Genomic DNA, 15556 nt, shown 5'->3' with positions numbered 1-15556 from the left:
TGAAAAAAAGTAAGCAAAATATTAACAAATAGAATCCAGCACTAAATGAGACAAGCAATATGTCCTGAATAGGATTGTTTCAGGAACACTAGGAAACTTCACAATTGGTAAGTATTTTAATTTCATTATTTTCATGTTTAAAATTAAAAATACATTATTTTACCAAATGTGCTGTACACACCACAAAACTAAGTGAACAAGGACCAGAGAGGAAATGTACTGGGAGAACCAATTCTCTGACCCAGATGATAGGGTGGTCATACGTCATGTAATTTTTCAACAATTCCTGTGAATTTGTGACCAGCCAACTCCTGTTGAGGAGGGTCCATAGAACCTGTTTGCAACCATCTGCTCCTTGGCATTTATTGCTTCTCAAAATATGTAACGACTAGCTGCTTTTCTCAGTTCTCAAAATGGTCTTCTGTGAAGAAGTTAAAGTTTCTAGGTGGAAAGGTACAGCTTCTGAAAAATGCTTAAATTTATGATTTGTAATTTAAAACCAAATTAAATTGGTTTAAGCAATAAAGGAACTCTGTCCCCAATATCATCAAAATGCTGTGCCTCAAATAGGACTTCAATTTAAGTTTGTTTCCCTCTGGGGGTCTTTATTCTGTAATCTTCTCTGTGTGTTGACTCCGTTCTCAGACTGACTTGGTAGCTACCTGACTGTTAACATCTGGGGTGATCACATGTTTCTTATTCACATTCAGAGACGTGAAGATGGCATAAGTTACCAACAAGTTAAGAGTATAATTCCTGGGCTTCCCGCTAATTGGTCCAAAGTAGGTCTCCTTCTTACCATTAACTTCATTTTATCGGCATGGGTCTTCTCCCACAGGGTGTTAGTATATATTACCAGTAAACAGTGGTGGATCACATTTGTTCCATGCTGGGTGGTGGTGTTTGACCCCCTTAACCTTAGGATGAGAATTCCTCACTCTCCAACAGGGTGAATAGGAGGTGATAAAAATAATCCCCATCCAAACTCAATTAAACTCAAAATTCATTAATTTAAGAGCCTGCTGTATAACTCCACAGATGTCTGCTAAGCATTTCAAATGAAAAACTTCCAAAACTGGGCTACAATAATCCCAATACTAGCCCTAACCTTGGTACACTGGGCAATATGGATTGGGTGAATGCATAGAAATACAGGTTAAGAAGGAAATATATTACCTATACATTCTCACAAGTATATTTAAATACAACTAAGCTGTTTGGCAAGGATTGAAGATTTTCTCTATTTAATATCCATTTAATAGTTATAGATGTGTGTATTTGCATTTTGTATATGCTTGTTAACATACAAATGTGTATGTATGAATGTCTTTTTAGTACGTAGTATTTGATTTTTCTTCTTTTTTCACTCTAATATAAGCAATTCTGAATGATAATTTTACTCATAGTATTTGTCCATGGCTTTCCTTTGCCAGTGTTGATTATGGCATCAAATAAGTTCAGGTTTGCCACATACATTTGGGCAAGGTTAGTATTATACAATTTGGGCAGGATTTTATTTCACTGGATTTCACTAGAAATTCAAAGTAGTTTATTAACCTATTTTATATATGTATATAAAAACACATACTTTTAGTTCATTTCAAGAAAATAAATAAATATAGGATATTTAGAAAATAGAATATTTAATAACACTGAAATTATATTGGCAAATGAAAACATATAGTGCACGGAGAAATAGAAAAATAGAATCAACTGTAAAAAGCAGTATATATTAAGTCAAGGGTTTCAAACTCTTTCTGTAAAGAGCAAGACAATAAATATTTTAGGCTTTGTCTAGCAGACCATGGTCTGCTGAACCCTGTTGCTAGTATTGAAATTATGCTATTTTTATTGATCATTTATTACACTTTTCTAAATGTTCAAATTGATGGTCATAATCAGATACTGGTTTTCTAATAAAATATTAAAAATTAGTAATACTTGGAGCATATATACTGTTTATGATACAAAGATAAAAGATTTATTATTTAGCTCTTAAAAATTAGTTAATATACAGCATAAATGATCCCTTCTTGCATTTTTAAGGGTATAATTCAATGATGCATTTGACAGTTGTTTCTCTAGCCAAAAGAAAAAAAAGTATTTCTCACTTATTAGCACCATTTAGTCCTTTTGGCTCTCACAAAAACCTTTTTATCCACACATAATTCTACTGTTCATGTTATGCAGAAAATTGGAATGCATTTTCACGTGCATTCTTAAAGTCAATCTAGGATGGATCAGTAGTATTGGAAAGAGAAGCAGACATGGAGAAATGGCACATCAGAAGTGATAATATCTCTGAAAGCTCATGAATTTTCTCCTCAGACAGAGCATGTCAGACAAACCTTAGTTCATACAGTGAATATGATACTTCCTATAAATGTGACATAGTCCTTGCCTAACTTTCCTAAGCAGCAGTTTAACCAGAGGCAAGATGGTGATTGTTGTCCCCACCTCGTGTATTTGTTACTATGATAAAAATGTCATTCAACTATCCTTGCTGAATCTCTAGCATGACAGGAATACACCCTAAATAACATGGTTTAATACTTCCCTGTCTCTCCCCTCTTTTCAGTTCCAGATATATTTCAGGGCAAATTTAGACACTCACACTATAATGTTCTTTCATTTCATTAGAATTCTCTATTAACAGTTCACACTAAAGCTTTTAGTACAATCTTCTCCAAGTCCACTCATCAATAGTCTGTAAAGTAATTTAATCTATAGGAAGAGCCCAGCCCTTCCGCTCCCCATACACAACACTCCAGATAACAGTCAGATTTTTTTAATTAGTTTTTATTAGAATATAGTTGCTTTACAATGTTGTGTTAGTTTATTGCTGTACAGCAATGTTAATCAATCATAGTTATACATTCATCCCCTCTTTTTTAGATTTCCTTCCCATTTAGGTCACCACAGAGCACTGAGTAGAGTTCCCGGTGCTATACAGTAGGTTCTCATTAGTTATCTGTTTTATACATGGTAGTGTATATATGTCATTCCCAACCCCCCAGTACATCCCACCCCCTCCCACCCCTTGGTAACCATAAGTTTGTTCTCTACATCTGTGACTCTATTTCTGCTTTTCAAATAAGTTCATCTCTACCATTTTTCTAGATTCCACATGTAAGCCATATTATACAATGTTTGTTTTTCTCTTTCTGACTTTCTTCACTCTGTATGACAGTATCTAGGTCCATCCATGTCTCTGCAAATGTCACTATTTCATTCCTTTTTATGGCTGAGTAATATTCCATTATATATATATATAGTACCACATCTTCTTTATCCATTCTTCTGTTGATGGACATTTAGGTTGCTTCCATGTCCTGGCTATTGTAAATAGTGCTGCAATGAACATCGGGTTGCATGCATGCTTTCGAATTATGGTTTTCTCTGGTACATGCCCAGTAGTGGGATTGCTGGGTCATATGGTAGCCCTGTTTTTAGTTTTTTAAAGAAACTCCATACTGTTCTCCATAATGGCTGTACCAATTTACATTCCCACCAACAGTGTAAGAGGGTTAATAACAGTCAATTTTAATTAAGGTATGCAGAAAACTCACAGCCTCAAACCTACAAGTCAGAAGGCACCTGCTTTTAGTGCGTAAGCCCTGCCTTTGCTTCTCCATGAAGGTGCTGGTTTCTATTCCTGACCATTGCATTGGTTCAGTCAGAACGACTTTGTTTTTGCTTTCACTCCTGGCACCTGTCTCACAGCCCTGAACAATCTGTCTCCCATATGCCTCCTCTATCATCCAGGAGTTGACCCTGCTCCCATAAACCTGACCATGGCCTGGCACCCTCTGCAAAATGACTCATCATATAGAATGACACGAGAGCTATTCAGCCTGATGACAAATACCTATAAATCTACTTCTGTGTGCTTACCCACAGGTCTGAGTCGAATTAAACAATAATGGCCAAATTCTCTACTACTATTTGGAAAAGAAATATCCAACTTCTAGAAGCATGTCTGCCCGGGACCATTTTCTCCAACCCATATCTTGCCCATTCTGATTTATGGCCCCTCCATGAAGCACTCTCATTACAGGTTTTACTAAGTAATCACCAAATAATTTCTCTGTCATTTCAGAATAGATCTATTGAGCAGTATGAAAAAAAGAAGACATCTAGAGGACTGTGAGTCGTCCTGCCATGTTCTTTCCTTCCATTTTCTTTCCATTTTAAAAGTTCCTCTCTCACAGAAAAAGAAGTGTTTTAGTTATAATGGTAATAATGATAGCTGACATGCTTTCCATGAGAGGTATTACTATTTCGCCATGGTTCTTATCCCACTTTTTATTTATGTGTTTGAGGAAGAACAAAATACTTTATGACACAAGTTATAACTTAAAAAGACATGATACAGATAAATAAAAAACTACATTGCTATGAGAGTTACTCTAATAGAAAAATACATATTTTTAAAAACCTGTCCCCAAGAACTGAAATTACAGCCAGAATAATTTTAAAATTGCATGTACCCATGTTTTTTTGGAAAATTGAGTTTGATTTTAAAATCAATCAGCCTCAACTCAACCATGACGTTTTCTAACTAGTGCTATTTGCCAAGTTTTTCTTTTCATTTCAAAACCCTAATATAAATGTGAAAATAATAAAGGCCACATAACAGGATTGTTGTAATCATGCAATTAAATAGATAGTTGTGCTGGTTTCTATACACCTATATCTCACTATCTGATATATAGTAAGTGTACAGTAAAGGATAATTTTCTACCTTTGTTCTAGTTCACTTGAAGGTTCATAGATAATTTCAAATGTTTTATGATAAGTTCCTCTACTTGGTCATTTGAAATGATGGTGGAGTGTCGTTTAAGTAGATACAATGTCTATGAAAATATACTGAAGTGTTATTGTCAATAACCAGTTTTATAGAGTTGAACCACTTTATTCTATACCAGCTGAAGTCACTGGGTGAGTAGTTTCAGGTGTGTAGACTCAGTGAATTATAGTAATCAAATCTAGAAATTATAAAGCTAAGAACTTCTGTGGCTTGCTCTGCATTACTGGGATGAGGTTGTGACCTCCATGTCAACTGCAGGTACATATTTATTCCATTTGCTCCAAAATGAAAATTGATTCTCTCTTTTCCCATCACAACACATCATGTAGCAAATTACATCTTGACTTAGAGTTGGGTTGAGTCAGAGTTTTCTACTAATATCTACATCTGAGGGAATTTATGACAGATGACTAAGTTGATGTATCTCTATTGGCAAAGCAGAATTTAGGACTCCACTCAGGAAATGCAGCACAGTTTTGAGCATTACAAAGGTTTGCACTTAGGACATATTCCTTAGTTATAGCAACAGTTTATAAAATTTGACATTGCTAAATAATATTATTGGAGATAATCTTTAAAATCGTTTTATTATTTAAATATAGAGTTCTTTTACTGAAATTTGTGGATTTATTTCAAACATGGAAATGTTGTCAAAGTTATATGTAATTTTGGTTCTCTTCTTATTTCTAGAAGGAAAATTTTCTACCAGAAAGTATTTTCAAATAATTTCAGATTATATTCTCAATGCTATCATCTGGATTTTTAAAGTGATAATTTTCAAATGAGAGTTGGCATTTGTGACTGAAACCAGGGCAGATGTCTATTTGGGCATCTTTTTGAAACACTCTGTGAACAGTTCTGTCTGAATCCATATGTTTCTCTCCTCTCTTTTTCTCCATTTGATTTCAAAATTATTCTCTTTTTCTTGAGTCTTGATGAGTTTATTCTCTGTCATTAAAAACAATGATGTTGTTGATGTCAACATATGTATTCATTGATTCAGATATTATTTCTTGTATTCATTCAATCATTCAACATTTATTAAGCAATTACATCATGTCAAGGGAAGACCTAATGAATATGGAATTAAAAGATGAATATTCAATATTTTGCCTTAAATAAGTTTATGTTTGAGCCTGTGAGCAGAGTTTTTATTTAAATGTGATCCTGAAATACTGTTGATGTTGGTTTCCAGGTAGAATGAAACAAGAAGGACTAAATTTACCCTACAACCTTAAACAATTAAAACATTTACCAAATATACGACACAAAGTTTTCAGAAATTGGAGAACTTGCAAACCAGACTGTTATCCCTGAGACACAGGAAACAAAAATATGAGGCCTACAATTGCCCCAGATTAGAGATTGGAGAGAGTTTTCAAGCCACAGCATAGGGAAACAGAGAACCCTAAATTAAGGCTAATAATTCTGTTGAGTAGAGAAAACAGTTACATACCAGCAGACGGAAGGCAGCCAGAATCATGGGCTGAGTACTAAGGAAAATGCTCTACAGAGAGAGAGAATTGTACAGAAAGAAAGACCTAGAGACCTTGAGAGAGTGTCCCCTTGAATGTTTAGTTGAATACTGATCAGCTTGTGCATGTGAAGAAACTATTGGAAGCTGAGGAAAGAAGCACCAGAAAGAAGACAGATGGTGTTCTCTAGACCTGTGAGTTAATATCAAGCATCATATACATAATATATGTATTAGCTCATTGGAATCAAATACATTTCATAAAGAGACCCACACATATATGACCCACTTATCTTGACTAAGATGCTCAAGAAAATCCAAGGAGAAAGGATAACATATTCAACAAATAGAGTTGGATCAATTTTATAGTGATATGGGAAAAATACCTTACCAATAAACAATAGACATAATATTTGGACTTTCCACAAAAGAAGATATACAAGAGGCCAATGAACCCATGAAAATGTGTTCAATGTTATTCCTCATTAAGTAAATGTCAATAAATCTTTAAAAGTTCATCATCCCTTCAGACCCACTAGAATGGCTAATACTGAAATGACTGATGATACCAAGTATTAGCAAAGATATTGAACACTGATCTTTTCACACATAACTGGTGGGTCTGCTACAGCAACATTGGAAAATATAGATAATATTTAAAACTATCATGCTGAGCAAAAGAAGCCAGATTCAATCAGTACATACTCTATTATTCAATTTATATGAAACTTTAGAAAAATCATCTAAAGTCCGTAATGACAGAGTAAGAAAAGTGGTTTCCTGGGGTTGAGTGGTGAGTATGTTGGGGTTGAATTGTGCCCCCCCACTTCAAAGATATGCTGAAGTCCTAACTCCCAGCAGTCATGCATATGATCTTACTTGGAAATGGTATCTTTGCAGATGTAATCAAATAAAGATGAGGTCACACTCAATTAGGGTGAGGCTTCGTCCAATGGGACTGGCATCCTTGAAAGAAGAGAAAACAGAGACATATGAAGGAGAATGTCATGTGAAGACACAGAGGCACAGAGGGAAGATGGTTTTGGAAAGATGAAGGCATAGGTTGGTGTTATGCTGCCACAAGCCAAAGAATGCTTGGGGCTACCAGAACCTGGTAGTGGCAAGGAAGGATATTCCCCTAGAGGTTCTAAAGAGACCATGGCCTTGACAATACCTTGATTGCACACTTATACCCTCTAGAACAGTAAAAGAATGCGTGTATCTTGTCTTAAGCCACCAGTTGTAGTATTTTGTTACAGAAGCCTATGAAACGAATACAGACTTGATTGCCTAAAATGGAGCACAGGTATCTTTTTACTATTTTTATTTTTCTAAGTTGAGGTGAAATGTGTATTACATAAAGCTTACCATCTTTACTATTATTAAGTGTACATTTCAGTGGCACTAAGTACATACACATTGTGCAATTTTCACTTCCATTCATCTCTAGAACAATTTTCATTGTGCAAAACTGAAACTATGTACACATGAACTACAAATTCCCATTGCTTCCTACCCCCAGTCCCTGGCAACCACCATTCTACTTTCTGTCTATAAATGTGATTACTCTAGGTATCTCTAGGTGGATTCATACAGTATTTGTCTTTTTGTGGCTAGCTTATTTCACTTAACATAATGCCCACAAGGTTCATCCATGCTGTAGCATTTGACAGAATTCCATTTCTTCTTGAGGCTGAATAATGTTCTGTTTTTTGTATATACCACATTTTAAAAATCCATTCATCAGTTGTGAACACATGGGTTGCTTCTACCTTTCAACTATTGCAAATAATGCTGCTCTTAACATGGGTATACAGATATCTCTTCAAGACCCTGCTGTCAATTCTTCTGGCCATGTATCCAGAAGTGAAATTGCTGGATCATATGGGGACACAGGTATCCTTCTGTGGTGACAAAATATTCATTCTCTTGCTTTTGTTTGTATGTACAGAGTTGCATATGTTTGTCATAAATTAATAACTGTCTTAAAATAAGAATCCTTCATTTTATATCAATTGCAAAGATTTGATTAATAGAATGGCAAACAAATTTGCAGAGGATATGGGGCAAACGTATTCTCACACATTGCTTGTGTGAATATAAAACTGTTAGTAGAGTTTGGGAAAAAAGTTTTGCTCTTTCTAATTAAGTACTGCACTTAAGCCTACCCCATCACCCAGATATCTCACTTTTAAGTATATACTTAAGAGAAATGGGCTCCTTCCCCATAAATACAGCTCATCCTGAACTCTCCACCGACTGGCCTATAACTTGCAACATTGTGCCTTCTAGAATTGCAGTTCCTCTGATATTCCTGAGTAAACTCAAGTTCAGAAACCCCATTAAAGGCTCTGACTGAGAGTTTCCTCTTGCTCCTGTCTTGCAACCAGAACAAAACCTGGAGCTTCCTCTGTGGCTGTGTATAGCATTCAGTGACTCCCCTCTGGAATCTTGTAACTGACAGGGTCTGGGTGCTCCAGCTGGCTGTCAGGCCTGAGCCTCTGAGGTGGGAGAGCTGAGTTCAGGACATTGGACCACCAGAAACTATCCAGCCCCACATAATATCAATTGGCAAGCACTCTTCCAGAGATCTTCCTCTCAACACTAAGACCCAGCTCTACTCAATGACCAGCAAGTTCCAGTGCTGGACACTCCATGCCAAACAACTAGCAAGACAGTAAAACAACCCCATCCATTAGCAGAGAGGTAGCCTAAAATCATAATAAGTTCAAAGAAACCCTTAAACACTCCAGCAGATGCAGTCCTGCCCACCAGAAAGACAAGACACAGCCTCATCCACCAGAAGACAGACCCCAGGCCCTTCCACCAGGAAGCCTACACAACTCACTGAACTAACCTTACCCACTGGGGGCAGACACCAAAAACAACAGGAACTATGAAACTGCAGCCTGGAAAAGGAGACCCCAAACACAGTAAGTAAAGCAAAATGAGAAGACAGAGAAATACACAGCAGATGAAGGAGCAAGGTAAAAACCCACAGACCAAAAAAATGAAGAGGAAATAGGCAGTCTACCTGAAAAAGAATTGAGAGTAATGATAGTAAAGATGATCCAAATCTTGGAAATAGAATGGAGAAAATACAAGAAATGTTTAAAAAGGACCAAGAAGAACTAAAGAGCAAACAAACAATGATGAACAACACAATAAATGAAATTAAAATTCTATAGAAGGAATCAAAGCAGAATAACTGAGGCAGAAGAACGGATATGTGACCTGGAAGATAAAATAGTGGAAATAATTACCACAGAGCAGAATAAAGAAAAAAGAATGAAAAGAATTGAGGCCAGGCTCGGAGACCTCTGGGACATTAAAAGCACCGACATTCAAATTATAGGGGTCCAAGAAGAAGAAGAGAAAAAGAAAGGGACTGAGAAATATCCAGCCCCACATAATATCAATTGGCAAGCACTCTTCCAGAGATCTTCCTCTCAACACTAAGACCCAGCTCTACTCAATGACCAGCAAGTTCCAGTGCTGGACACTCCATGCCAAACAACTAGCAAGACAGTAAAACAACCCCATCCATTAGCAGAGAGGTAGCCTAAAATCATAATAAGTTCAAAGAAACCCTTAAACACTCCAGCAGATGCAGTCCTGCCCACCAGAAAGACAAGACACAGCCTCATCCACCAGAAGACAGACCCCAGGCCCTTCCACCAGGAAGCCTACACAACTCACTGAACTAACCTTACCAGAAAATCCCCATAAGGTTAACAGCTGTTCTTTCAGCACAAACTCTGCAAGCCAGAAGGGAATGGCAGGACATGTTTAAAGTGATGAAAGTGAAAAACCTACAACCAAGATTACTCTAGCCAGCAAGGATCTCATTCAGATTTGACAGAGAAATTAAAACCTTTACAGACAAGCAAAAGCTAAGATAATTCAGTACCACCAAACCAGCCTTACAACAAATGCTAACGGAACTTCTATAGGCAAGAAACACAAGGGAAGGAAAAGACTCACAAGAACAAGCCAAAAACAATTAAGAAAATGGAAATAGGAACATACTTATTGATAATTACCTTAAATGTAAATGGATTAAATGCTCCAACCAAAAGGCATAGACTGGCTGAATGGATACAAAAACAAGACCCATATATATGTTGCCTAAAATAGACATATTTCACACCTAATTACACATACAGATTGAAAAAAGAGGGGTTGGAAAAAGATATTCCATGTAAATGGAAATCAAAAGAAAGCTGGAGTAGCAAATCTCATATCAGACAAAATAGACTTTAAGATAAAGAATGTTACAAGAGACAAAGAAGGACACTATATAATGATCAAGGGATCAATCTAAGAAGAAGATATAACAATTGTAAAATTTATGCACCCAACATAGGAGCACCTCAATGCATAAGGCAAATGCTAACAGCCCCAAAAGGGGAAATCGAGAGTAACACAATCGTAGTAGGGGACTTCAACCCCCCACTTTCACCAATGGACAGATCATCCATTGACAGAGAAATTAAAACCTTTACAGACAAGCAAAAGCTAAGATAATTCAGTACCACCAAACCAGCCTTACAACAAATGCTAACGGAACTTCTATAGGCAAGAAACACAAGGGAAGGAAAAGACTCACAAGAACAAGCCAAAAACAATTAAGAAAATGGAAATAGGAACATACTTATTGATAATTACCTTAAATGTAAATGGATTAAATGCTCCAACCAAAAGGCATAGACTGGCTGAATGGATACAAAAACAAGACCCATATATATGTTGCCTAAAATAGACATATTTCACACCTAATTACACATACAGATTGAAAAAAGAGGGGTTGGAAAAAGATATTCCATGTAAATGGAAATCAAAAGAAAGCTGGAGTAGCAAATCTCATATCAGACAAAATAGACTTTAAGATAAAGAATGTTACAAGAGACAAAGAAGGACACTATATAATGATCAAGGGATCAATCTAAGAAGAAGATATAACAATTGTAAAATTTATGCACCCAACATAGGAGCACCTCAATACATAAAGCAAATGCTAACAGCCATATAAGGGTAAAACGACAATAACACAATAATAGTAGGGAACTTTAACACCCCACTTTCACCAATGGACAGATCATCCAAAATTAAAATAAATAAGGAAACACAAACTTTACATGACACATTAAACAAGATGGACTCAATTGATATTTATAGGACATTCCATCCAAAAACAACAAAATACACTTTGTTCTCAAGTGCTCATGGAACATTCTCTATGAGAGAGCATATCTTGGGTCACAAATCAAGCCTTGGTAAATTTAAGAAAATTAAAATCGTACCAAGTACCTTTTCTGACCCCAGTGCTATGAGACTACATATCAATTACAGGAAAAACAATGAAAAAACACAAACACATGGAGGCTAAACAATATACTACAAAATAACCAAGAAATCCCAGAAGAAATCAAAGAGGAAATTAAGAGATACCTAGAAACAGATGACAACGAAAACATGATGGCCCAAAACCTATGGGATGAAGCAAAAGCAGTGTTCAGAGGGAACTTTATAGCAATACAATCTTACCTTAAGAAACAAGAAACATGCAGCTTCCCTGGTGGCGCAGCAGTTGAGAGTCTGCCTGCTGATGCAGGGGACACAGGATCGTGCCCCAGTCCAGGAAGATCCCACATGCCATGGAGTGGCTAGGCCCGTGAGCCATGACTGCTGAGCCTGTGCGTCTGGAGCCTGTGCTCCACAAAGGTAGAAGCCACAAGAGTGAGAGGCCCACGTACCACAAAAAAAAACAAACAAAAAAAACAGAAACAAGAAACATCTCAAATAAACAACATAACCTTGCACCTAAAGCAATTAGAGAAAGAAGAACAAAAACCCCAAAGTTAGCAGAAGGAAAGAAATCATAAAACTCAGATCAGAAATAAATGAAAAAGAAATGAAGAAAACAATAGCTAAGATCAATAAACTAAAAGCTGGTTCTTTGAGAAGATAACAAAATACACTTTGTTCTCAAGTGCTCATGGAACATTCTCTATGAGAGAGCATATCTTGGGTCACAAATCAAGCCTTGGTAAATTTAAGAAAATTAAAAAACAATAGCTAAGATCAATAAACTAAAAGCTGGTTCTTTGAGAAGATAAAAAAATTGATAAACCATTACTCAGACTCATCAAGAAAAAAAGGGAAAAGACTCAAATCAACAGAATTAGAAATGAAACAGGAGAAGTAACAACTGACACTGCAGATACACAAAGGATCATGAGAGATTACTATAAGCAACTATATGTCAATAAAATGGACAACCTGAAAGACATGGACAAATTCTTAGAAAAGCACAACCCTCTGAGACTGAACCAGGAAGAAATAGAAAAAATAAACAGACTAATCACAAGCCCTGAAATTGAAACTGTGATTAAAAATCTTACAACAAACAAAAGCCCAGGACCAGATGGCTTCACAGGCGAATTCTATCAAACATTTAGAGAAGAGCTAACACCTATCCTTCTGAAAATCTTCCAAAATACAGCAGAGGGAGAGACACTCCCAAACTCATTCTATGAGGCCACCATCACCCTGATACCAAAACCAACCAAAGATATCACAAAAAAAGAAAACTACAGGCCAATATCACTGATGAACATAGATAAAAAATCCTCAACAAAATACTAGCAAACAGAATCCAACAGCGTATTAAAAGGATCATACACCATGATCAAGGGGGGTTTACACCAGGAATGCAAGGAGTCTTCAACATATGGCAATCAATCAATGTGATACACCATATTCACAAATTGAAGGATAAAAACCATATGATAATCTCAATAGACGCAGAAAAGGCTTTTGACAAATTTCAACACCCATTTATGATAAAACCCTCCAGAAAATAGGCATGGAGGGAAGTTACCTCAACATAATTAAGGTCATATATGACAAAACCACAGCCAACATCATTCTCAATGGTGAAAAGCTGAAACCATTTTCACTAAGATAAGGAATAAGACAAGTTAGCCCACTCTCACCACTATTATTCAACAAAGTTTTGGAAGTTTTAGCCACAACAATCAGAGAAGAAAAAGAAATAGAAGGAATCCAAATCGGAAAAGAAGAAGTAAAAGTGTCACTGTTTGCAGATGACATGATACTATACGTAGAGAATCCTAAAGATTCTACTAGAAAATGACTAGAGCTAATCAATGAATTTGATAAAGTAGCAGGATACAAAATTAATGCATAGAAATCTCTTGCATTCCCTTGCCCTAATGATGAAAAATCTGAAAAGGTAATTAAAGAAACACTCACATTTACCATTGCAAAAAAAGAATAAAATACCTAGGAATAAACCTACTTAAGGAGACAAAAAAACTGTATGCAGAAAACTATAAGACACTGATGAAAGAAATTCAAGATGATACAAACAGTTGGAGAGATATACCATGTTCTTGGATTGGAAGAATCAACATTGTGACAATGACTATACTACCCAAAGAAATCTACAGATATAATGCAATCCCTATCAAACTACCAATGGCATTTTTCACAGAGCTAGAACAAAAAATTTCACAATTTGTATGGAAACACAAAAGACCCCAAATACCCAAAGCAGTCTTGAGAAAGAAAAATGGAGCTGGAGGAATCAGGCTCCCAGACTTCAGAGTATATAACAAAGCTACAGTAATCAAGACAGTATGGTACTGACACAAAAACAGAAATGTAGATCAGTGGAACAGGATGGAAAACCCAGAGGTAAACCCTCACACATATGGTCACCTTATCTTTGATGAAGGAGGCAAGAATATATAATGGAGAAAAGACAGCCTCTTCGATAAGTGGTGCTGGGAAAACTGGACAGCTACATGTAAAAGCATGAAATTAGACCACTCCCTGACCCCATGCACAAAAATAAACTCAAAATGGATTAAAGACCTAAATGTAAGGCCAGACATTATCAAACTCCTAGGGGAAAACATAGGCATAACACTCTATGACATAAATCACAGCAAGATCCTTTTGACCCACTTCCTAGAGAAATGGAAATAAAAACAAAAATAAGCAACTGAGACCTAATGGAACTTAAAAGCTTTTGCACAGAAAAGGAAACCATAAACAAGACGAAAAGACAGCCCTCTGAATGGGAGAAAATATTTGCAAATGAAGCAACTGACAAAGAATTAATCTCCAAAATTTACAAGCAGCTCATGCTGCTCAATATCAAAAAAAACAACCCAACCCAAAAATGGGCAGAAGACCTAAATAGACTTTTCTCCAAAGAAGATATACAGATTTCCAACAAACACATGAAAGAATGCTCATCATCACCAATCATTAGAGAAATGCAAATCGAAACTACAATGAGGTATCACCTCACACCAGTCAGAATGGCCATCATCAAAAAATGTACAAACAATAAATGCTGGAGAGGATGTGGAGAAAAGGGAACTCTCTTGCCCTCTTGGGGGGAATGTAAATTGATACAACCTCTATGGAGAACAGTATGGAGGTTCCTTAAAAACTAAAAATAGAACTAGCATATGACCCAGCAATCCCACTACTGGGCATATACCCTGAGAAAACCATAATTCAAAAAGAATCATGTACCACAATGTTCATTGCTGCACTATTTACATTAGCCAGGACATGGAAGCAAGCTAAGTGTTCATCGACAGATGAATGGAGAAAGAAGATGTGGCACATATATACAATGGAATATTACTCAGCCATAAAAAGAAATGATATTGAGTTATTTGTGATGAGGTGGATGGACCTAGAGTCTGTCATACAGAGTGAAGTTAAATCAGAAAGAGAAAAACAAATAACCGTATGCTAACACATATATATGGAATGTAAAGAGAAAAAAAGTGGTTCTGAAGAACCTAGGGGCAGGACAGGAATAAAGACGTGGGCATAGAGAATGGACTTGAGGACATGGGGAGGGGGCAGGTTAAGAGAGTGGCACGAAGTGGCCACTGGGACGAAGTGAGAGAGTGGCATTTACATATATTCACTAGTAAATGTAAAATAGATAGCTAGTGGGAAGCAGCCGCATGGCACAGGCAGATCAGCTCAGTGCTTTGTGACCTCTAGAGGGGTGGGATAAGGAGGGTGGGAGGGAGATGCAAGAGGGAGGGAATATGGGGATATATGTATATGTATAGTTGATTCACTTTGTTATATGGCAGAAAGTAACACAATATTGTAAGTCAATTATACTCCAATAAAGATGTTTAAAAAATATTTAGAAAAAGAGAAATGAGTGCACAAGTCCACAAAAATCTTCACCACAGCTTTATTCGTTA

The sequence above is a fragment of the Physeter macrocephalus genome, chromosome 8 (genome assembly GCF_002837175.3).
Source record: "Physeter macrocephalus isolate SW-GA chromosome 8, ASM283717v5, whole genome shotgun sequence".
Classification (NCBI taxonomy): Eukaryota; Metazoa; Chordata; class Mammalia; order Artiodactyla; family Physeteridae; genus Physeter; species Physeter macrocephalus.
The sequence above is the reverse complement of the archived record's forward strand: the minus strand, read 5'-3'. Positions refer to the sequence as shown.